The 22,571-nt window shown below is 56.1% G+C and overlaps 1 protein-coding gene across 13 annotated transcripts in view; it reads right to left on the bottom strand.

The window, feature by feature from the left end:
- Positions 1–13,326, bottom strand: part of UGT8 (UDP glycosyltransferase 8) — a 37,104-nt gene extending 23,778 nt beyond the window's left edge. For 8 of the 13 annotated variants that reach the window (XM_066384141.1, XM_066384160.1, XM_066384170.1 and 5 more), the window contains exon 1: positions 13,039–13,326. The gene's annotated coding sequence lies outside the window, so the exon portion shown is untranslated. The other 5 variants (XM_066384149.1, XM_066384235.1, XM_066384244.1 and 2 more) reach the window with 4 other exon arrangements.
- Positions 13,327–22,571: the final 9,245 nt, after the last annotated feature.

Below are 22,571 nucleotides of genomic sequence, written 5' to 3'. Positions count from 1 at the left end.
TCACACCACGGCTTTAAAGATGTATCAAGTGAGGCGAGAACACAATGGAGTTAATGCGGATTCCGGGGGCAAGGGCAGAAGGGAACAGGGGACAGGCAGCCGGTCTTGGGGTCACCTCCCAGGCTGTCATCCACGTCACACACTCCCCGGGGCGCCTCTGCCCACCTCCCAGAAAGACACATCAGGGGTCTGACGGGGACACATTCTGAGTCCCGGGAGTGACCCTGATGCAGAACGTTATTCCCGCCGTCCGTCCACGGCCCAGGTGAGACCACCCGTCACCACCGCCACCTTCCAAGTCCAAGCCGCGTGGGTGGGGCAAGGGCCAGGGGTCAGGGACAGTGGCCACAGGTGTGTGTCGGGCTGGGCCGCCGCGGGCGCTCAGCTCTTGGCTGTCACTCTGTGTGTCACAAATAGCTGGGAAAGAAAACCAGAATGACAGCAGGGAAACAAACCTCTGTGCTTACTTTATTCTTTCTTTTTTTATTTAGTCTTTCATTACAGCCGTTCACACCAAGTGAAAGCAAATCGCACAACGGCCTGTTTCTAATGCAGATGCATCTCTTCTCGACGTGCTCCTCTGTGGAGCTCTCCGTGGGGTGACGGAGCAGCCACCCTCCTCACCGTCCCGGGCAGTGGCCTCTGCGGCCACCAGGACTATGTGCCCAGTGTGCCCAAAGGACTGGGATCTAACTCTGACTTATCTGGGCCACCTGTGGCTCGTGGCCACTGTTCTAGAACAGTCTTCTGAACGTTGATTACAGAAGTGAAGACTGAGGCCACAATCACGTCTCCCAACAACCACGTGGGGGGTCAGACAGCCCTGTGCAGGTGCAGATGCAGGTCAGCATGGCCGCACGCACAGCTGCGGGCTCACCTTCCTGGCCCTGCATGTGGACTGTGCGCGCAATCTGCTGTCTCCGTGAGAAAACGCTGACTGTTCTCAGGGCTAGGCTCCTGCTCAGACACAAGCTCAGCCAGGAGTCGCAGGACTCCAGGACAGTCCCCAACCCCTGCCCAGGCCGGACCGTCACGGGCACAGGGGACTCCTCGGACACAGAAACCTTCCGCTCGGAGAAATTTCCGTCAAGCGATGAGAAGAGAAGCTAGAGAGACTGGGGGGCATTCTCACAGAAGACACATCTGACGAGGGACCGTGATGCAGGACACACAGCGAACACGGAGCACGCAACAGGAGAACAGCCATCTGACTTAACAGTGGCTCCTATCTCCGTCTCTCCCATGCCCCTCTCTCCCGTCTCCGTATCTCCCACTGTTAAGTCAGATGGCTGTTCTCCTGTTGCGTGCTCCGTGTTCGCTGTGTGTCCTGCATCACGGTCTTCTGGGCGAAGACCCAGAAAGACAGACCCCTCAGAAGACAGACAGACAGATGGGAAACCGTCAGGAGAAAAGAGGCTATGGGGGTCTCAGCAGCAGTGAGCAGACGCACCTGTCCACGGAGCCAGGTCGGGGACAAAGGCCGGATGGAGGACGTGGAGTGAAGGGGACCTGGCCCGGTGCCAGGACGCAGACGCTGTGACCCCCGGGAGGGGACCTGGCCCAGTGCCGATGGGGGGGATGTAGACGCTGTAACCCCCAGGAGGGGAGCTGGCCTGTGTCTTACAGAACTGAGCACACTCTCACCCTCCAGCCCGGCCACGCCATGGCGCTCTTGGGTATTTACCCAAAGGGGCTGAGAACTCATGCCCGCGCAATACCTGCACACGATGTTTGTACAAGTTTCACTCAGAGAGGTAATTAAAATAAATGTCAATGTTGTTTAAAACCGTGGGCTTTGGATATATGTCACTAAGACTGTCCAGGCCGCAGCCTTGAGCCCTGTTCACTAGGAACCTCCCTCCTGTGACCACGACCTGAGGTGGATGTTCAGGACGACCTACATGCACAGTATTAACCACCGCGTGGAGGATCTCACTCGTGTCTGAGACCAAGACTGTCTGGCCACAAATATGACCAAAACGCAAAACCGTCGCTGTTCCCCATTCAATTCCCCCAAGTCCTCACGGGGGGGACACAGGCCACACGGCCCGCCGTGGTCACGCCCGAGGCCCAGCAGTCACTCACGGGGTCCCCGTGGCAAAGCCACCTCGCTCCTGGGAAAAGAGAACCCCGGAGCTTTGGCAGAAAGTGCGCCCCTCTGAGGGCCCCTCCTCACAAGGGAGTCTCGCCTCTCCTGAGCCCCTGGGGCCGACCTGACGTGACAGGGGAGGTATCGGGGGTCATCTGCCGTGGGTCACAGCCACCTGGACACTAGTCCGCAACATTGGGTCACAGCCACCTGAACACTGGTCTGTGACATCGGGTTACAAAGAGGCAACAATTTTTTAACATGAATTTTCATTTAGAAAACAAATGAGCCTGACCAGGCGGTGGCGCAAGGATAGAGTGTCAGACTGGGACACAGAGGACCCAGGTTCAAAACCTTGAGGTTGCTGGCTCGAGCAAGGGGTCACTCGGTCTGCTGTAGCTCCACGGTTAAGGCACATATGAGAAATCAATCAATGAACAACTAAGGAGCCTCAGTGAAGAACTGATGCTTCTCATCTCTCTCGCTTCCTGTCTGTCCCTATCTGTCCCTCTCTCTGTCACAAAAAAAAAAAAGAAAAATGAAAATCCAGTCCCGCTTTCAGAACTGTCACTGAGTTTACCCCCTTGTCTGTCTGCAGGGACAGGGACAGGTGGCAGGGGTTCACTGTCCCTCCCCAGCAGGAGTGGAGCCCAGGTCCTGACCCCTCTCCTCCCACCATATGTCAGAGAAGAGACGCACTTTTTAAAATTCTGGGACATGCCCATTCCAGCGGCCGGCTTGGAAAACCCTCAGCCTTTAAACAAATGTCAAGTGGGATTTAAAAAACCACGGTGCGTTTTGGCTCTAAGGCAGAGATCCGATATGACAGGTTGCCTGCTGAACGAACAGCCCAATGAATCCGACAGGTCACAGGTGTGCACTGCCCAGCCAGGAGGTCACGCATCTGGGTCAGGACCTCCCTCCTCCATGCCCTTCACCTCCCGGGCGTAGCCGTGCAAGAGACAGACAGACACGGGGAGACAGAGATGGGAGACACGGAGACGGGAGAGAGGGGCATGGGAGAGACGGAGACAGGAGAGACGGGCACAGGAGAGACAGAGAAGGGAGAGACGGGCATGGGGAGGCGGAGACAGGAAAGACGAAGATGGGAGAGACAGGCACGGGAGACAGGCATGGTGGAGACGGGCACAGGAGAGACGGGCACGGAGAGACGGAGACGGAAGAGACGGGCATGGGGAGGCGGAGACGGGAGAGATGGGCATGGGGAGGCGGAGACGGGAGAGACGAAGATGGGAGAGACAGGCACGGGAGACAGGAATGGTGGAGACAGGCACGGTGGAGACGGGCACAGGAGAGACGGGCACGGAGAGACGGAGACGGGAGAGATGGGCACGGGGAGACAGAGACAGGAGAGACGAAGATGGGAGAGACAGGCATGGGAGATACGGAGACGGGAGAGAGGGGCATGGGAGAGACGGAGATAGGAAAGACGGGCATGGGGAGGTGGAGACGGGAGAGATGGGCATGGGGAGGCGGAGACGGGAGAGACGAAGATGGGAGAGACGGGCATGGAGGAGACGGGCACGGGGGAGACGGGAGAGATGGGCATGGGGAGGCGGAGACAGGAGAGACAAAGATGGGAGAGACGGGCACGGAGGAGACGGGCACGGGGGAGACGGGAGAGAGGGGCATGGGAGAGATGGAGACGGGAGAGAGGGGCATGGGAGAGACAGAGACGGGAGAGACAGGCATGGGGAGGCGGAGACGGGAGAGACGAAGATGGGAGAGACAGGCACGGAAGACAGGCATGGTGGAGACAGGCACGGTGGAGACGGGCACAGGAGAGACGGGCACGGAGAGATGGAGACGGGAGAGATGGGCACGGGGAGACAGAGACAGGAGAGACGAAGATGGGAAAGACGGGCACGGGAGAGATGGGGCATGGGAGAGACGGGGCATGGGAGAGACGGGGCATGGGAGAGACGGGCATGGAGGAGACGGGCACGGGGGAGACGGGCACGGGGGAGACAGGCACGGGGGAGACGGGCACAGGAGACATCAGCATGAGACACAGGTGGAAATGACTCTGAGACGCGGAGGCACCGGGGCCCATGTGGAGGCAGCCAGGCAGCCAGGACGCTGGGACCCGATGCCCCTGCACCTGCTCCCCCAATGCATGATCACTGGGGGAGCATCCTGAGTCCCCCCTCCACCAAAGGCAGGAGCTCAACTCCAGGGGAGAGAATGAGACAGCACGAGGGTGTGGGGGCGGGAGACCGGAGCCCCCCGTCTCCACGTGGCCTCTGCAGTTCCTAAGCTTGTGCTCTGGGATGTCCCGGCAGCCGAGGTCACCCGGCCACCTCTCTGCGCCCGCCCGCCACGACACTCCCAAACGGGCACACACCTGTCAGTCATCACTCCTTATTAACAGGGCACAGAAATCCGTGTCACTTCCTTATGTCCCCCCTGAAGCGACTCTGTCACTTGTGTCTATTCCGGCCCCCTCCTGCCCTGCCCTGCCCTGCCCAGAGGGAGAGGGAGGACACACCAACGACCAGACCTCAGCAATTTCCGGGGGGGTGGCGGGGAGACAGGAGACAGGACAGGGAGAGGTCAGTGGCCGGGCAGTCAGGACAACAAAGGGACAAACGTGAGGCAAAGGCACTGGTGTGGTCACAGTGACAGGGACCCAGGCAGACAGACAGATGGAAAGTTCCTGTATGGGGACAGTTTTCCTGATGAGAACCGTGGTCCCTGCGACCAGGACCAGAGACAGGGGGTCAGGAGGAGGGTGCACACCCCATGCCAGCATCCGTGCCCTGAAGGTGACGCCGTGGGGGAGGGAACAGAGTGTGGAGGCTGAGCCAGGAACGCTGAGGTCCAGGGAGAGAGAGGGCTGAGAATTCAGAGTCACCACCATCCTGTTTATCACCAGAAACGCAACCTGGGAGGGAACGTGAGTCACCTGCCAAAGGAGTAAGAGTGAGAAGAGCAGGTTTGGGACAAAGACGACGGGAGAGGCCACTGCTGCAGCCACACGGGGCCGCTGAGGAGGACGCCCCGGAGGGTCAGCAGCCAGGGGACGCCAGGGACCACACGGTCAGGTCAGTCGTGTCAAGGGTCCCTGTCTCTGCAGGCGGCAGATGCCGGTCCAGGCAAGGGTGCTGGTAGGCCAGAGTTCTGGTTCTTACACTGGAACCCCCAGGACTGTGTTGACCAGCAGACCTGTGACCACCTCACCAAACGGGGGCAGACGGAGAAGGCACCAGAGAGACCTCAGCCCGAGGGTGACTGCTCCCTGCCGACCAGGGGAGCGGAGGCCTTCCCAGACCAGACTAAGTCTGGGAGCCGTGACCACAGCCCCCCAAGTCCTAGCAAACCTTGGCAGCCGCTGGGGTGGCCCCCACAATGGGCGCTGATGACCACAGGCCTGTGCTCTGCGCCACCACGCTTCCTTCCAATGGGCACTCCGGGTCCCTGCTGGCAGCTCCGGCCTCCACAGAGCCCCCTCGGACACAAACCTGCCTCCTCCCGCTCCTCTGGCCACCTGCTCTCAGCCCTGGAGTCTCCTCGGACAGTCCCCCTCACTCCCACATTAGCCCGGGAACAATGCCCTTTCAGGAGCAGGAGAAAAGGGAGTAGCAATTAGCACTAGCCTTCCCCTTAACAGCTTCACTTCCCGGCCTCTTGCATCCCTCAGTCCCAGGCCCCCCTCTGAAGGAACAGGCAAACCTGTCTGACCAGCTCTGGTCCCAGCAAGCCCTGCTCCAGGGCTCCAGGGGCAATGACACACCTGAACCCAGCGCCAAAGCAAAGCCAAGGCCAGGGAAAGGACAGGAACCGCTCCGGGGAAGGACCCCAGGGCTTGGGTGCACTGCCCAGGCCCCGAGGAGGAAAGGGAAGGCAGTCAGTGGCCAAGCTAGGAAGCCTCTTCCTGCCCGGCCTTCTCTCCTGCTGGGTGGAAAGCCCACGGGCACGGGGCCAGGGCAGTGGCAGCGGCAGGGTGAGCCTTGACCCGAGGCTCACCAGTCAGGAGAAACACTGTGGATGTGAGTGTGTGTTTGCTCTAGTGGACCAGGAAAATCTGAATTTGCAAATCAGATGAATCCAAACAGGACCTTCTGTTCACAGAGAGGTTTGTCCTGACAGAGCCTCCGTGGACGCCTGACACATGGTGTCTCCACTGTCACCGTCCATGCGTTTCACTGCAAGACACATCGCACGCACAGGGAGCGGTAAGATGAATGTGACAAACAACCGTGTATCCGCAGCCTCTGTTGATTCACATTTTGTCTTTTATGCTTTAGGTTGTTTTTCCAAATTTAAGATTCTAAAATAAAAAAATAATAAAATAAAAAAATTTAAAAAAATAAAAGATTCTAAAATACAGTCCTGGCTTGTTGGCTCAGTGGATAAGAGCATTGGCCCGACATGCAGGCTTTCCAGGTTCTATTCCTGATCACAGCATAGAAGAGAAGCACCCAACGGCTTCTCTTCTCCTACCCCTCCTGCAGCCAGTGGCTCAGTTGGTCTGAGTGTCAGCCTCAGGCACTAAAAATAGCTCAATTGGTTGGAGCATCAGCTCCAGACAGAGGTTGCCAGGTGGATCTTGGTCCGGGCACATGCGGGAGTCTGTCTCCCTATCTCCCCTCCTCTCACTTAAAAAAATAAAATAAAATAAAATAAAGATTCTATGATTCAATTTATAAAAACTGAGTTTTCATGCAATTTTCCAGAGACACAGTCCAGAAAATACAGCATGGTTGAACCCTGATCCCACTTTTTCTTGAAAAAGAAGTTTAATTCCTGGAAGTATATCATTTAAAGCAGGGGCCGGGAACCTTTTTGGCTGAGAGAGCCATGAACACCACATATTTTTAAATGTAATTCCGTGAGAGCCATACAATGACCGTTATGTTATGCATTATCCAATAAAAATTTGGCGTTGTCCCGGAGAACAGCTGTGATGGGCTCTAGCCACCCACAACCATGAACATGAGCAGTAGGAAATGAATGGATTGTAATACATGAGAATGTTTTATATTTTTAACATTATTATTTTTTTATTAAAGATTTGTCTGTGAGCCACATCTGGCTTGCAAGCCATAGGTTCCCGACGCCTGATTTAAAGTAAAACGTCTCACTGGGAGGACGACCAGCTCCCTGGTTGTTACTTACTAAAGCAAGTCACAGACAACCTGATACCTAGAACATGATGACTTGGGCTATGAAAACATTTCAAGCATCACAGCTCTTCAGAACGGGACTGAAGGTGCCAAATAACTTTTACGCCCATTTTGTAATGAATAGTAGTCCCAAATTGGTCAAATAATGACCAGATTGGCGAGAATGCAGTGGTATTCCGTGGAGTGGAAGCCTGCATGTAGACACATGTCTGTGATCTCAGTCGACTCACGGAGACGGGTCACACCTTCACAATGAAACCAGTGCGGCGATCCCGCTCCAGGCAAGCAGCATGAGAGGCGGGCACTGTCCCTGACGGCCCGGGGACACCCAGGTGCCTACACGCTGGTGCACATGTGCAGCCGGAGAGCAGGAGCTGACCGGGCGGTGAGGGGTCCCTGCTGCGCCGACACCCAGAGGTTTGGGTCTGGAGTCTGCAGCCCTCGGCGCTGACCTAGGTGTAGCCCGTCACCTGGAAAGGAGCGGGAGAGGACAGCTGTCTCAAACGGAACTGGTGCGCACACCGCGACACAGACCGCTGTGCTCTGCAAGGTGGGGCGGTCCTCCGTGGGGTCGGCACCATGGACAGGAGCCACCCAGACTCCGCTCCATGGAGCGCGCCCCGCCCACAGCAGCAGGGCCAGAGGACAGCAGGTGAAAGGATCAGAGATGCAAAACAACACACATGCCAAGGGCTTCCATGCCCCTTAAGAACACGGAACATTTAACCTCATTTTACTCAAAAAAGTGCTTATGAAGCGTCCTAAACACGATGTCCTGAGCGGTGCGGGAACAGACACTGGCATGTGGCAAAGCAGACAGACTCACCCGAACGAGAAGGAATAACACCTATGATTGGAAACAATCAACCACCACGAGTCCTTACCACCAAGTAGCAAACAACCCGCATGGTGTTCAACTGCTGAGAGGTTTCCAGACCAGTTCCCAGAAGTGAACGTTTCCCTCTAAATATCCACAAATGACAGAGTAAAACAGTACAACCCATATTAACCTATAAACCTACCCTTAGGTGTGTATCTCAATATAAAGCATTTATTCACCCAAAGGGAGGGCACCCTAAGGAAAAGGGTTTGACCAGGACTGCGGTGAGCTCGGTTCCGGAAACACCTGCATTCAGCATCCCCTCACACCTGGGCTGCCCTCTGCCATGCCAGGCCAAGCTGAGCTGGGCTGGGCCAGGTTTCCACACCCCTAAGGGCATGGGGTGCCTTCTGAAACACCGGGTCGTAAGCAGTAGTACTTGGCTCAGTTTTAATGCCGCTCTTCTTTTTGTTTGCGTTTTCAGTTGACTTTAAAATGCATCCTCTTTCTGATGGCCTGAGAAACCTGAAACCTGTGACACCAAGAGCACTTGAAACAAGTGTTAAAAATGTCTACGACTGGATTAGCAGATGCTTTAGAACAGTGGTCCCCAACACCCGGGCCGTGGACCGGTACTGGTCCATGGTCCACAGGGAAAGAATAAATAACTTACATTATTTCCATTTTATTTATATTTAAGTCTGAACGATGTTTTATTTTTAAAAAATGACCAGATTCCCTCTGTTATATCCGTCTAAGACTCACTCTTGACGCTTGTCTAGGTCACGTGATACATTTATCCGTCCCACCCTAAAGGCCGGTCCGTGAAAATATTTTCTGACATTAAACCGGTCTGTGGCCCAAAAAAGGTTGGGGACCACTGCTTTAAAACACACACACACACACACACACACACACACACACACACACACGGGCGTGTGCTCCCCAGTTGTGTGTGTCCTGGGGAATGGCCACCCCACACGCCACTCCTCAGGGACCTGTCCCCAGGGCTCCCTCTCTGCTCCCTTCAGAACCTCCATGTGCCCGACACCGCCAGCGTCTTCCCCAGGAGCTATAAATACAATCCCATTTCCATGCTTAGTGCATCCTCCCCTCTCCCCAGTGCACCCCGAGAACAAGCATGGCCGAGAGCAGCAGCAGCCCCCCTGGACGGCCTGGTCACAGAGTCCAGGTGCCGCTTTGCCCTGAAGCAGCGGGTGGCTCCCACCACCAACCTGGAGGAGCCTTCCAGCGCTGAACTGGCGGCTGTCTGGCCTCGGGAGAGCCCAGCAAGGGGGCACCGGGGTCCTCGTGCAGCAGAGGAGGAAAGAGAACCAAGCCCTGAGTTCAGGGTCGCGGGGACTCATGGGGGAAGAGCCAGGGCAGCCTGAGGCCCCCCTCTGTCCTGACCCCTGGCTTCCCCGGGTCCTCCCCTGCCAGGTCTAACAAGCTGCTGGGCCCACTGCCCTGCCTCTCGCTCCACACCCCCCCCTGCTCCTCCCCCACCTACCTCTCTTTCCCTCTCGCTCTAGGCACCTGCCTAGGAAAACCTAGTGACTTCCTTTTCAACAACCAATGTATGCTGGAATCTGCTGAATCCGTCCATCTGTCCCTCTGTACCTCTGCTCCGAACTCTAGGCTCGACCCATCGGGCACTCCTCTCCAGCAGATATGACATTCATATTCTGAGCCCAGACCTGAACCCTGTCCCTTCCTCCTGTGCCAAACGCCCCCATCAGTCAACCTCGCCCCAGGGAGTCCCCCGCCCTGACCTCTGTGAGCACACCCTTGCTCTGCCCACCCTCGCTCAGCACGGCCCGGGCACTGTCCCTTTCCAGCATCAGGACCTCAGATTCATCCAGCCCTCCAGACGGCGGTGAGGTGTCTGTCCATCACATCCCTCCTCTGGTGAAAACCACCTGAACGGAAATGCTCCGCTGACCTGACTCCCATGCCACCTTCTCCAGGAAGCCTCCAGCCCTTGGTGGAACTAGAACCGGCTGCTGAGGGGTCCTGACTGTGTCTGTGTGGGCACCCACATTGGGCACTCATGGGGCTTTTCTTCCTGGGACCCTCCTACCCTCCTGCTCTTCTCTGCCTCACCCGAGCCCCTGCAAGGTCGTTTCTGCAAATCCCGGAGCACCAGAGCACCTTGCCCGGGAACACCTGTTGTGTCAGGAGTGACTGTTCGTGTAAGGCTTTTGGTCAGGACCACAGGGTGAGCGCTCTTCTCGAGACTAAACGAAACCACTCCGTTCAAACTGATTTGATTACGAAGCACTTCCTCGGTGAGATGCAAAGCAATTATTGAAATAACTGAGCCTGCTCAGGTCACACTGCTTCCTGGCTCCCAGGTCAGGGGAAGCTGACCGGCATGACCCACCACAGGGAGCTGTCTGGGGCAGAGTGTGGGACAGGAAGCCTCCGCGGCACCACTGCCAATCACACACAACCCGGGCCCGCCCAGACGAATGTGGACGGGGAGAACAGCTTCCACTGCTCAGAGAAGCCAAGCTTTTCCACAAGTCTGGACCGCCCTAGGGTCAGACACCCTCTGGGGACCTCCCAGACAACCCGCTCTAGAACAGGACACGTCAAACCCACTTATCAGAATCCACCCCTTCTGAAACTGCTGCCGTCGGCCGCCGATCCCACCCAGAAGCAAAGCGTGCGAGAGCCGCTGTCACCAAGTCCACGGCTCAGCCCACGGGCAGCGGCCCACGCGCGCTCACAGAGAATGGGCGGCATCACAACATGGCAGCAGGCCGGCTCGCGCCTGGCAGCTGCTGAAAGTGATAGCTGGTTACGGAGGGGGGACCCCCGAAAAGCATACAAAGGGAACAGTTGTGTCTGCATTCTAGTGTTTCAGGCAGGCCGACAGACAGCACCTGCTGGAGACGAAGCTGCCCCCGCTCCCGGCAACAGCACCGATGGGCTTTCCCTGGATCCTGTAGGCACAGGGCAGCCTGACCAGACACCAACAAGCCAGTAAGCAAGTAGGGGCATAAGGTTCAGAAATGGCTTGTTTCCATAGCGATTTTTTAAAGGTTCAGTGATCAGTGGGGTCGCCACTTAGAAAATGTGCTCATAGAAACGGCAGCAACACCGGAGGGCGGCATGTCAGTGAGACAAGTCCACGTAGGGCAGAAACTGACGCCTCCGCCCTCCTGCTGCGCTCTGGAGAGCACGCGTGACCCGAGGGCAAGGAGTCACTGCTCCTGCTGAGCACACAGTGGCTCTGAAAGGAGTCTGAGAACTGACACTGGAGGGGGGGTGTATTTCCTTCCTTGGTCATCAGCGTGTCAAGCGCTAGCTGATGGGGAGTGAAGAGGATCCGCTGAAGGTTTTCTGGAACTTAAAATTCAATGTGAATTCTCTAACATTTTACACAAAAAGAATCTTATCTTACCAAAAAAAGTTTGGTTATGAACATCTTGACTCTCATCGGTTCCCTTACTCTCATGTTCGTGCTAATAGACTTTACCTTTCAGAGTTGGACTGGACCGCAGCAATGTACCCCAGGGACAGCCAGGACTGCAGGTTTTCACTCTGCTGTGCAGGGCTCCACAGGCCCTGGGGGGCCTTCCTGAGAGGTGTCAGCCAGCTCCGGGTGGTCCCCACCCGGACACCGTCCTGCCCCAGGATCCTCCAGTCTCTCAGCAGATAGTGCAGAAAGCCCAACTTCCACCAGCATGGAGGCTTTCCAGGGGACACTGTCCTCCTTCCTCTCTGGATGTAACTCAGTCCCATCAGGCCTGACCCCCCCCCCCCCAACATTAACACAGAAACCTGCAGGGAGGAAGCGAGCGTGTCCCAGACACCAAGGCTCCCACGGGAAGCCCTGTTCATCCCTCTCCCTCGAAAGGCACGCGCCCCGGGGCTGCTGGGCTAGGACGGAGAGTGGGAGCAGCAGGCGCAGCACGCAGGCCAGTCCCTGGTCCGGAGCAGCTTAGGCGCAGGGCAACAGCCGGGCGACCCCACCCTGTCTGGGTGGCGCCCTGGGACACAGGCCGTCTCCATTACTCACAGGGACTCCCCGGTCACCCGGAGACGCCCTCAGCCTCCCTCCCGAGAGTCCCCGCGGCCGGACCCTCGTTCCCCGCCGCCCGCTGGGGGACCCTGAGGTGCGGGCCCAGCGGCGCAGGTGCTGGAGCAGGGTCCAGACGCGGCGGCCCTTCCCGGGATGCGCTGCAGCGCGGCCACCGCACTAATTCGGCCCAGCTCCGCGCGCCGCCAGTTCCCGGGCCCCGCCGCCAACACCTGCGCCCCCCCCGCTCCGGGGCTCCCCCGCTTCCCAGCCCCCCACCGCGGTCCCGCGGCCGCACGCGCCTCCCCAAGGCGAGGTCCCCGCCTCTGTGGTCACTCGGCGCACGGCGGAGGTGGAGGAACAGGGTTGGGGGGGCCACGTGCTGCCCCGGACATCGCCACCCGCCCTGCACGCTGTGGGAGGGGGCGCCGTCTTCCGGAAAGTCCCCGCCGCCCCCCGCCGTGCCCCTCCGCCCGGACGCACCTGTCCTCGGCCCGGCAGCCGCTCACCTCGGCCTCACTCCCTCCCCGGCGACGAGATCCGCGGAGCAGGTGTGGCCGCCCGCGGCCGAGCAGGGCGGGGAGGCCGCGCGGCTGCCCTGTCGCTTCGGCGCGGGGCGAATCCGGGCTCACGGTCGACGGCGCGGCCCCTCCGCCCCTACTCCCCGGCCGCGCTCCCCGCAGGCCCTAGTTCCACGCGCCGCTCCCCGCCGAGTGGACGCGGCTGGACCCTGAGAGCCCACGTATCCCGCACGGCGCCCCTGCTTCCCCGCGGCCCCTGCGCTGCGCCCCGGTCACCACGCGGCCGGCGGCGCCGAGTGCACAGCGCGCCCCCCGCCGGAAAGTTGCCTGTGGGCCGGCGGTGGGGGAGGGGCGGCGAGTGCGGGGTCCGGGAAAGTCAGCGGGGCGGGGGAGGGGGGGGGGGCCGGCAGGGCGGCCTCGCGGCGCAGACCCACCTTCGTGCGCGGTGGTGCCTCCTCCACAGGCGCTGCCGTCCGCCGCCCGCGCCCGCGGGCATGGCACTCCAGGCACGGGGCCCCGCTGCGCGCTCGCCCGGCCGACGGTCCCTGCGCAAGCGCCGCCTCCGCGCGCCGCAGTCACTCCGCCGCTGGCGCTGACCGGAGCGCCCAACTCGGGGACCAGGTGGGAACTTTCCACAGCGGCCAGGAAAGAGGAATTGTCTTCCCGTCCGTGTCTCCATGTGAGGGTCAACGGAGAAAACACCAAGCAAGCAACGCCGCTGTTCTCGCTGGAGCCGTGCTGCCCGGTCGGTCAGGGCGGGGACTAAAGGACCATCCTTGGGGACACCTTCCAGTCGGAAGGCGCTCTTCTAGGCAGATGAGAAACTTGAAATATTGTAAAAACACAGGGACTGTTTTGCCACCCTTGTCCTTGACTGACCTAAGGAGGTTTCAGTCCTTTATGTTTCTTACCTAATTGCCTTTCAGAAGCCTAAAAGTATATAATAAACATGAAGCACTCAGATAACAATCCCACATGACCAAAATGTAAGCATTTACTTGAAAAGCTCTGGACTCTCACGTGTCAGAGTCAAGCTATTGTCCAAGCAATTGCAAGCTATTGTTTTGATGATGCAAATGTAAAATCTTGGTTAAAAATAAATAAATAATAATAATAATTAGATATTAAGCAAGAACTTTAACTCAGCTCTGGCTCAGTGGATAAAGCATCAGCTAGGTATGCAGACGTCCCAGGTTCGATTCCAGGTGGGGGCACACAGGAGAAGTGGTCATCTGCTTCTCCACCCTTCCCCCTACTCTCCCTCCTCCCCTCCTGCAGCCAGTGGCTCCATTGCTTCCAGCAAGGCCCCAGCATCAGGCACTAAAAAAAGCTCCTTACTTGAACATGGGCTGCAGCAGACGGGGTTGCCAGTCCACCTGGGAGTCTGCCTCACTAGCTCCACTCCTCTCCCTTTAAAAGAAAAAAAAGAACTTTAACTCATGAAAAATCTTTCTAAAATTTGTGTCACTGTCCTTTGCGTGATAAAACCAACATTTCTTACACTTTTAATCATTTTGATTACATGATAGTAGACATCCTTCGTGTGAATCAGGGGTTCTGTAGAAAGTCACCTCCCAAGGTCATCTGATCAAAAGTTCCTAATTGGGCAGGTCCTGGTGGGCGGTCACGTCCCAAACCTGTCACTTCTTTAGTGAGAAGACTTAATGCAGCCCTGTTCGTTGTTCTGTGCAGGGAGGTGGCACACCTCTGAGATGCCAAAACACCCCTCAAAGAGGATGTTCACCCTCAGGAGAGCATGGCATCCTGGAGCACCAATCTCGGCCCCACTCCCACTTCCCACCTCTGTGTGCTCTTCCTGCTGCCCTGCCTTCATCTCAAACATGTAAAATAAGCTGCAAAATTGTTATTCTCAGGAGCATTTGAGATCTTGCTCCCAGTGAGTGCCAGTCCTTTGCCTTAAACTCCAATAGAACTTCTCTGCAGATGCGGCATGTCTCACGTCAACATGAGCCTATCCCACACGTCTTACTTTTAAAGTGATGTGTTTTCTTGTTTGCTTTTTGTAATTAGAAAACGTCATCAGTGAAACTTCGCTCCCAAACCTAGTATTTCCACGTTTATACAACACTCCCATGTGTAAGACGTACCTTAATTTGGGAGCTCGAAATTTGAAAAAAAATGTATTGCAGAAAGTGGTTGAACTCAAGTTTTATTCATCATAAAATTCATACAACTTCTCATCACTGTCAAAACTCCCATCCGTTAGCTTGTCCTCCTCTGTGTCTGATGACGAATCACTGTCTTCATATAATATATTGCCTCGTCCTCAGTTCCATCTATGGCATTTGAAATGCCACAACCACTAGTATAAGATGCACCCAGTTTTTAGACCCCGAAAATTTTGAAAAAGGGTGCGTCTCATCCAGTTTTTAGATTGTGAAATTTTTGAAAAAGGTTAATACCCAGTAAGTGAAACCCTTTAAATAATTTTCAAAAACTGAGTTATGAACCCCATTCGGAGTTGGTTGCAGAAAATGGGAGAATAGCCAATCTGTGTTACAGCCCATTGGCCTCTCCGAACTGGAAAGTTTCTGACACAGCCTGTGTGGGGTCTCCATCAATCAGGGTGGTCCTGGTGGGAGGGGTGGCAGGTAGAATGTGAAGTCAGAGCTCAGGCTGTGCCCACACAGGTCCTTCCCTCCTGGGGACTGAGAACTTCGTCACAGAGGGCAATTACAGCACCGTCACTTATCTGACCTGAGTACGCTGCAACAAGTTCTAAAGGTCCAGCTCAAGGAGGTCACAGTCACCTGATCCACCTTGTGCATTTGTAGGCGCTAATCTTCACCCACGTCTTCATACGCGTCCCCTTCTACGGCGGCTCTCGAGTCCACCGAGCAAAATCCAAAATCCACAGGTCCCACCCTGAACCAACAGCAACCACAACAGGGAGAAACAGACACTTCACTTCAAGCAAAAAGCAATCAGAATGAAAAATAGGATCTTCATGTCCAGAACTTTTGCATCATCCCCGACAGAAACTCTTGTTATTGACCATTTCTTTTCTTTTAAAATGTATGGCTTGGATCCCCTTTTAGAAAAAAAAAAATGGATGCTTTGCTTATCCATGGTTTGGAAAGTCTGGATGGGCTGGGGGCCCAAAGGCAGCCTTGGGGCAGCTCAGACCTGCTGCGTTTCTTGACCTGGGACGTGATGGCAAGGCTGCTTCCAAAGTGGGGAGGCCCCGGGAAGCAGAGGGAGGAGGAGGAGGAGATAGGAGAGCCAGGCAAAAGAAGAAAAGAAAATTGTCTGCCAACACACCCAAAAAATGATTTTTAAAAGCACCAGCATTTCCTCAAATGAATTGTGATTCCGTATTCATAGAAATAAGTAGGTAAAGTTACAAGGGAATAGGACAGCCCGATTTTGTGGGTAGATTGAGAGCATGGGTCTATTTACAGGCAGACGAATGTGTTGCACAGTTTCCCAGAGAGGGAGATTCTGGGGTGGGTGCCGGGGATGATCTGTGAGTGAGTCTGGGTGCTGGTGGCAGGAGTGCTCTCAGGTTGTAAGGAATGATTGGGCTGTGCACTCACAACACGTGTGTGATACATCAACAAAACCTTTCCTAAAAAAAATTAAAAACCAACCAAACAAAAAACTTCCTGACCTTTATTGCATGCCAGTGCTTGGTCTCTGTGCTTCCCAAAGTCATCACTGGGGGTTATTTCCACCCTCTGCCTCTTAACACAAGGCGCGACCAGAAACCAGGACTGGGCCCTGGCCAGTGGGTCTGAACAGCATTTCCCGACACTCCCTGTGGTCCCCTTACAACCGGGTCCTTTGGTGTTTACTTGATCAGGTTGGGCTTCCACTTCCAGATGAAACTATGAAACCCCATGTGTGTTCATGAGACCCCCCCCCCCCCGCCCCCAAAGCCTGCAGACGGAGAGAGCCAATTTCTGCACCAGACAGGCGTGAGCCCCCGGCCGGCAGACTCGTCCCCCGTGGTCCCTGCGGGTTTCGCCTGAAGTCTGGAACCCAGGTTGGAGGGTGTCCGCTTGCCTCAGTCCTCCCTCACACGTCCCCTCTGTGCTGCCATGTGACCAGGAGCTGGGGTGCAGGATATACGTGGTCTAGAGCGACATCCTGTAAAGGGGGCAAGCCCAGTAGAAACATGCCGAGCCAGGGACGCTGTATTTCTATCCTGTGGGGTCTCCCGAGATGGTGTGGGTCTTTCCCAGGGTAGAGTTGGAAGCGGGGTGCTCACTGTGAGGCCAGTGCCACTTTGAAAACAGTGCTGAAAATAAGATGACTAATTTAAAAAAAAGACCCTTTGTAGTTCTATTGACCCGTTTCTATCCTTTTACCAAAACTGCTGTTCTATACCGGACGGTCTTCCCCAAACCATGTGGCCGAGTGCTTCCCTGCTGACGAAGCATCCCGAGAGGCTCAGACATCTGTGCCAGCCCTCACCAAGCAGCGACTTGCCAGAACTTTCTAGAACACAGGGGCAGTGAGATGGGTTTGGGGTGCACGGTCTCACATCATCTCTGTTCCAAGGAAATTTAATGGCTAATAGAATATAAAAAGAAAAGACACACCAATTAGACAGGAATTTGGAAACACCAGAAGCAGCCAGCAATGCAGAGCAGGGGCCTAGAGCCTGGCCAAGAGTGTGACTTCTGGGACTAGACATGGATGATGGCCCTGGGACCAAGGGTGCTTGTGGTAGAGAAGCCCAGGGTGACCCCAAGACCCTCTCCTCCTGGCATCCTGTCCCTCTGTGTGCAGGGGCCTGGAGGCGTCTGGCCACTAGAACATGGCCATGGTGAAGGCATTTTCCACCTGTCAGTAGAGCGCTGACTCTGGTGACACTGCGTCCATCACGAGGGACGTCAACCTGCCAGGCATGACTCTGAGATCGCCGGCGGAAGCCCAGAGCAAAGGGGCCTGCTGGCCAGGCTGGGTGAAATCAGCACCATGGTGGGGGCGTCCTCGGAACTGGAGCCGCTTCCAGGCCTGGTGGTGGCTCTCAGCAGGACCAGGGAGACAGAGGGGCCCGCAGTGACGCAGCTGCCAGGGGGGTGCGAGGTGAGGTCGGCCAAGCCCTGCGTGAACTGCAGTGAAGTGTGTGCCTCCCCCCATCAGAGGCAGCCCGGCCCGCACCTTGTCCGCAGGCTGAGGGACCCCTGGTGATGGGATGCAGGTAACCTGGGCTCACACCCCGGCCGCACACACTGCGAACTGGGAAACGTGAGTAGTTTCAGTCAGCTGAGTGTGCAACGGTGTGTTCCACAGCCCTGCACGCAGGATGGGGGTCAGCCAGGAACCGGGGGGAGGGCAGCTGGGCTTGAAGGAAAAGGCCAGAAACCCGGTTTGGGGGAGCTCAGTGGCTGCAGGGAGCTGCGAGGATTCAACACGGGTCAACACGTCACGGCACCCCTGACTCCTGTGTGCACCTGGGAGAGCCCACGCCACCCCAGAGTGGGGGTCTCACAATGCGGCCGTGAAATGTGGTTCTAAGCAGGTACCCGCCCAGTGAAGGCAATTACAGTCACCTGAACGCCATCAGACAGGAAAGGAGGGAACCACAAAGAAACACCCTCCCTCTGCAGCCAAGATGACGTGTGTCCAGGCCCGAGTTCTTGGCGAAGGCGATTCATTTTATGGACTCATTTGCCAAAGACCATAAAATACACTTCACACAGGAACGGCACCTATTAAAAGTCACGGTAAAAAAAAAAAAAAAAAAAGGCTTTTGGGTTTCCAAAGCAAACACACATCCCGAGAAAAGTTTAAACACGAGAAAGGAAATAGGAAGCTTACAAGATTATCACCATGGGATACATTCTGCACCTCTGTGAGGAGAAATCAGTAAACCTGAAGATCGTTCTGAGGCATTCACCCGGGTGCCCAGAACACACATGCACAGGCACACACGTCGGGACACAAGGATGGGGGGTCCAGAGGACAGGAAGGGAGGGACTGACAGAAGAAACAGGGAGTGCGAGCTAGGATTTCCCTGCACTGAAGGAAGATGAGTTCTGAAGATCTTCCCCCGAGCCATGGCGTCTGCTGGCTCCCAGACAGAAGAGAGGGGGCCATCGATGACCAAACCCTGGAGAGATTCTGCAAATGTTCCCTCCCCAGGCCCCGCCCCTGAGCCATGGTGTGAGAAACACATGCAGAAATGTGTGTTTTAGGAAATCTCCGGTCCTCCTCCCCTAACTGATAACCCCCGTCTAATGAACACGCCATCAGCTAGCCTCCGACAGAGTCGTTTTATAAATCACCAGGCCAGGATTGCTCTAAGCTGTGAGGTCACAGAAAGCAGAGACCGCACAGGAACTATGGGCAGAGAGGGGTCTGGGAGACACAGCGACCCAGTGAGGGGTGTTCTGGACGAGTCCTGGGTGGAAAGTGGACTTCAGACACAATGTATGGAAGTCTGAATGCTGTATTCTCTGTAGTTGGAGCCATGGGGTATACTGGCTCATGACCTAGGACGCACGGGCCACATTTACACGAGACGTTCATAAGGGGCATGGGTGCCCCATGATGGGACCTCTCTGCACCACTTTAGTGCGTTTTCTGTAAATCCAAAACTACCCGAATGCTTTACAATAATTACAAATAAAAGCCCCTGTCTTTACCCTGATCGTCACCAGACGTGACAGAGGAGAGACAGAGGCTCTTCCACTGTTCAGTGTCTGTCTCGTAATAGCTTTCAGCAACACTAGGACTTACCAAAGATGGCCACAAACGCGAGATGATAGGTTCCTGGGAAACACCTTAGAGCCCACCCTGATCTGGAGGGTGATCGCAGGCTAACTGAGCTATAGCAATATGATCATTGCAGTTTAATTACAAGTGCTTATTTTTCTTTGTTCTTTTTTTGTGTGTGTATGTGTGTGTTTTTCTGAAGTGAGAAGCAGGAGGCAGGCAGACAGACTTCCACATGTGCCTGACCGGGATCCACCCAGCATGCCTACCAGGGGACGATGCTCTGCCCATCTGGGGTGTTGCACCGTTGCAGCCGGAGCCATTCTAGGGCCTGAGGCAGAGGCCATGGAGCCATCCTCAGTGCCCTGGCCAACTTTGCTCCAATGGAGCCTTGACTGCGGGAGGGGAAGAGGAAGACAGAGAGGAAGGAGAGGGGGAGGGGTGGAGAAGCAGATGGGCGCTTCTCCTGTGTGTCCTGGCCGGGAATCGAACCTGGGACTTCCACACATCAGGCTGACGCTCTACCTCTGAGCCAACTGGCCAGAGCCACAAGTCCTTGTTTTTTATACCCTCAAAATGGTCATGAGCACCGTTCACAATCACATTCACGTGCGGTCACACCGCGTGTTGCTGAAGGCTTCCCTGCTTGGGCAGAGTGTAAGGTCGGTAAGACGTTTTCATCCTGGAGGGCGTGGGAAGTCTGGCTCACTTCCCCTTGTCTCCATCGGGGCCCACCTTAGGGACCAGACACTACCCTGTCCTCATCGACACTGACCGGTGGGTCCTGGAGGACAGCTGCCCATGTAGTCACACTCCAGTGGTATCAGGCGGTCAGAACTGACTTGTTCTTTGCATCATCTTACATTAAAACGTCCTCACTGAGCAGCAGCTGTGTCCGTCACCACAGCGGGTCACCCACCAGGTGTGTGTGTGTGTGTGTGTGTGTGTGTGTGTGTGTGTGCGCGTGCGCGTGCCTCGGGATGTCACAGCATGTCAGAGCCCCGTTTCACAGCCTGCAGGATGGCCACAGGGGACCACCTGCCCCCGGCTGTCTGAAGACGACCTGACAGAACAGGCAAGGGGTGTCTCCAAAGCGTCTCATGCTGGGTAAGCGTAAGTCACCAAATGACACTTCTGAGAACACTTCCACTCTGGGAGGAGCCCTGTGTACGCAGCATTGGGAATAATAAGGGGTTTGCTCCTCGTTCCTGCTCAGTGGTCGGATCGGTTTTCCAAAGCAGAAGACTCCCTAATGCAGCCACCCTGGACGCGGCCGATGACCCTAGAGAGACTGAGCTGGCACGGTCTTGTGGGTCCCGCTCTCACGTCCCACGGGACTCTTGTCCCCAGCATGGCCGACGTGGTACCGGTGGGGTCTCCTGCTTAACCCCCACTCTTTGTGCGACCCGACTTTCAGCTCACTGTAAGGAGACAGCCCCCCCCCCCGTAGGTGATTCCCACAGGCTCCAGTCCACAGTAGAACGAGAGGCTATGTCCCTCCACGTGTGTGTGCTGAGCCCAGAAGTAAAAGCGAGGGTCAGTGATGCTGGTTTTATTTACTTACATTTCCACCGCCGACGCTCATGAAACGTCTACTCTCAATGCTGCGTTATGGATGCTCGCGTTCAGTTTGGGTTCTTGAAGATCAGTGAAAGTTAGATTTCCCCGGCACGGTGAGCAAGATTGGTTGAGCCCCCCCCCCCCCCCCGTGTCTGACCGGCATGGTGAATGCCAGAGGCTCACGCCATTCGTCCGCTCACTGGCGAGCATCGACCGCACACATTCTCTTTTTGATGCCAAGGTGATGGGCTAGTCTCTGCCCTTGGGGAGCCCACGGTCTATGGAGGGGGTGGGAAGAGAGAGGCACAGAGCAGGGGGAAATCATGGCTACCAGGAAGCAAAGGCAGCGAGCTCTCCGTGGAGCCAGGTGGGAACAGAGCCCGGCCCACGCCTGACCAAGCCCTCCTGAGAAAATGACATTCGAGCAGAATTTGAGAGCTAATCTGTTGTCAGGCCACTCGGAGCAGCTTTTAAAGCTCAGTCCCCCAGGGGGCAGGGGGACTTGGGTTTTCATGGTCACTGCTCTGCCTTCAGTGCCTGGGACACAACTGGTCATCCTGGGCAAACAGCCCCCTGTGAGATGAGGACTCAGCCCAGGAATGCATAAATAAGCTGGCATTTCTCCCTCTTGTCTTCCTCTCTCTCCCTTCCTTTCTCTCTAAAACCAATCAATAAGCAAATTAATTTTAAAAAGAAAATAATGGTCTGGGACGAAGAATGACTTTTTTGGCTCGAAGAATGAGAGACCATGAAAGGTGGGTCTGGAATTGGACCGAGAGGTCCAGGTTTGCAGGTGACGATGTCACAGAGTAGACGTCCGGCGTAAAGACTAAAGACAGAAACGTGTCTTTCACAATCACAGTGGTTTCAGCGGCACTAAGACGTCGGGAACATCTAGAGCCATTTTGCTGAAGGGTCCCTTTGCTGAGATGCTCGCGGCGCTGCGGTCTGATCTCCATCACACAGGATGGGCAGCAGGGCGCAGGCGGGTGAAGCATCGACCCCACCTTCACGGTGTGTATGCAGGATAGAGCCGCAGGACAAGGGTCAGCGTCTGCGTCTCACGCCCCTTTTGAGCTGGTCCCCAGGGGCTGGATTACAGGGACACGGCTCACAGTTGTCCTTCTGGGCCATCCCAGGCTCTTCACGCGTGCAGACACGGCTCCCACCGGATATGCCCTCCACTGTGCACACGGCTCCCACCGGACATGCCCTTCACTGTGTACACGGCTCCCACCGGACATGCCCTGTGCCACAGCAGGGTCACACACGGGACCGGCTGTCCCCACCCACAGAGTTCTCTAGAAGGGCAGCTAACACACGGAGGCCATGTCCTCTCCCGCACAATAAACAGGACCGCAGGCCCTCGGTGACAGTCCGAAGATTTCATTCCCGCTGTCCTTCGATGCCTGTGTTCCCATCCTCGCTCACAGGGCTGCGCCACGTGCTGGGAGTGCTTCGTTTTTAATTTTACAAAGTACGTGAGTACCGCTGTCCTCTGCTAGCAGCCTGGCTGGCCGACCCCTGGGGACAAGTTTCTCTTCCTGGGGAACAGGCTCTGGGCTGTGTCCCCCCTGTCCCCCGCACCCTGTACTGTGATGGTCAATTGTACCATCTTCTGCTAAACTGTCAGTTCCCTAGTGACAGGGACATGGACAGAGAGGAGGACAATGATGGAGTCAGGGAGGTAAGAGAGCTTCCTTCTGAATCCCGTCCTGCG

The sequence above is a fragment of the Saccopteryx leptura genome, chromosome 1 (assembly GCF_036850995.1).
Source record: "Saccopteryx leptura isolate mSacLep1 chromosome 1, mSacLep1_pri_phased_curated, whole genome shotgun sequence".
Taxonomy (NCBI): Eukaryota; Metazoa; Chordata; class Mammalia; order Chiroptera; family Emballonuridae; genus Saccopteryx; species Saccopteryx leptura.
This window is presented reverse-complemented; position numbering and strand designations above follow the sequence as displayed.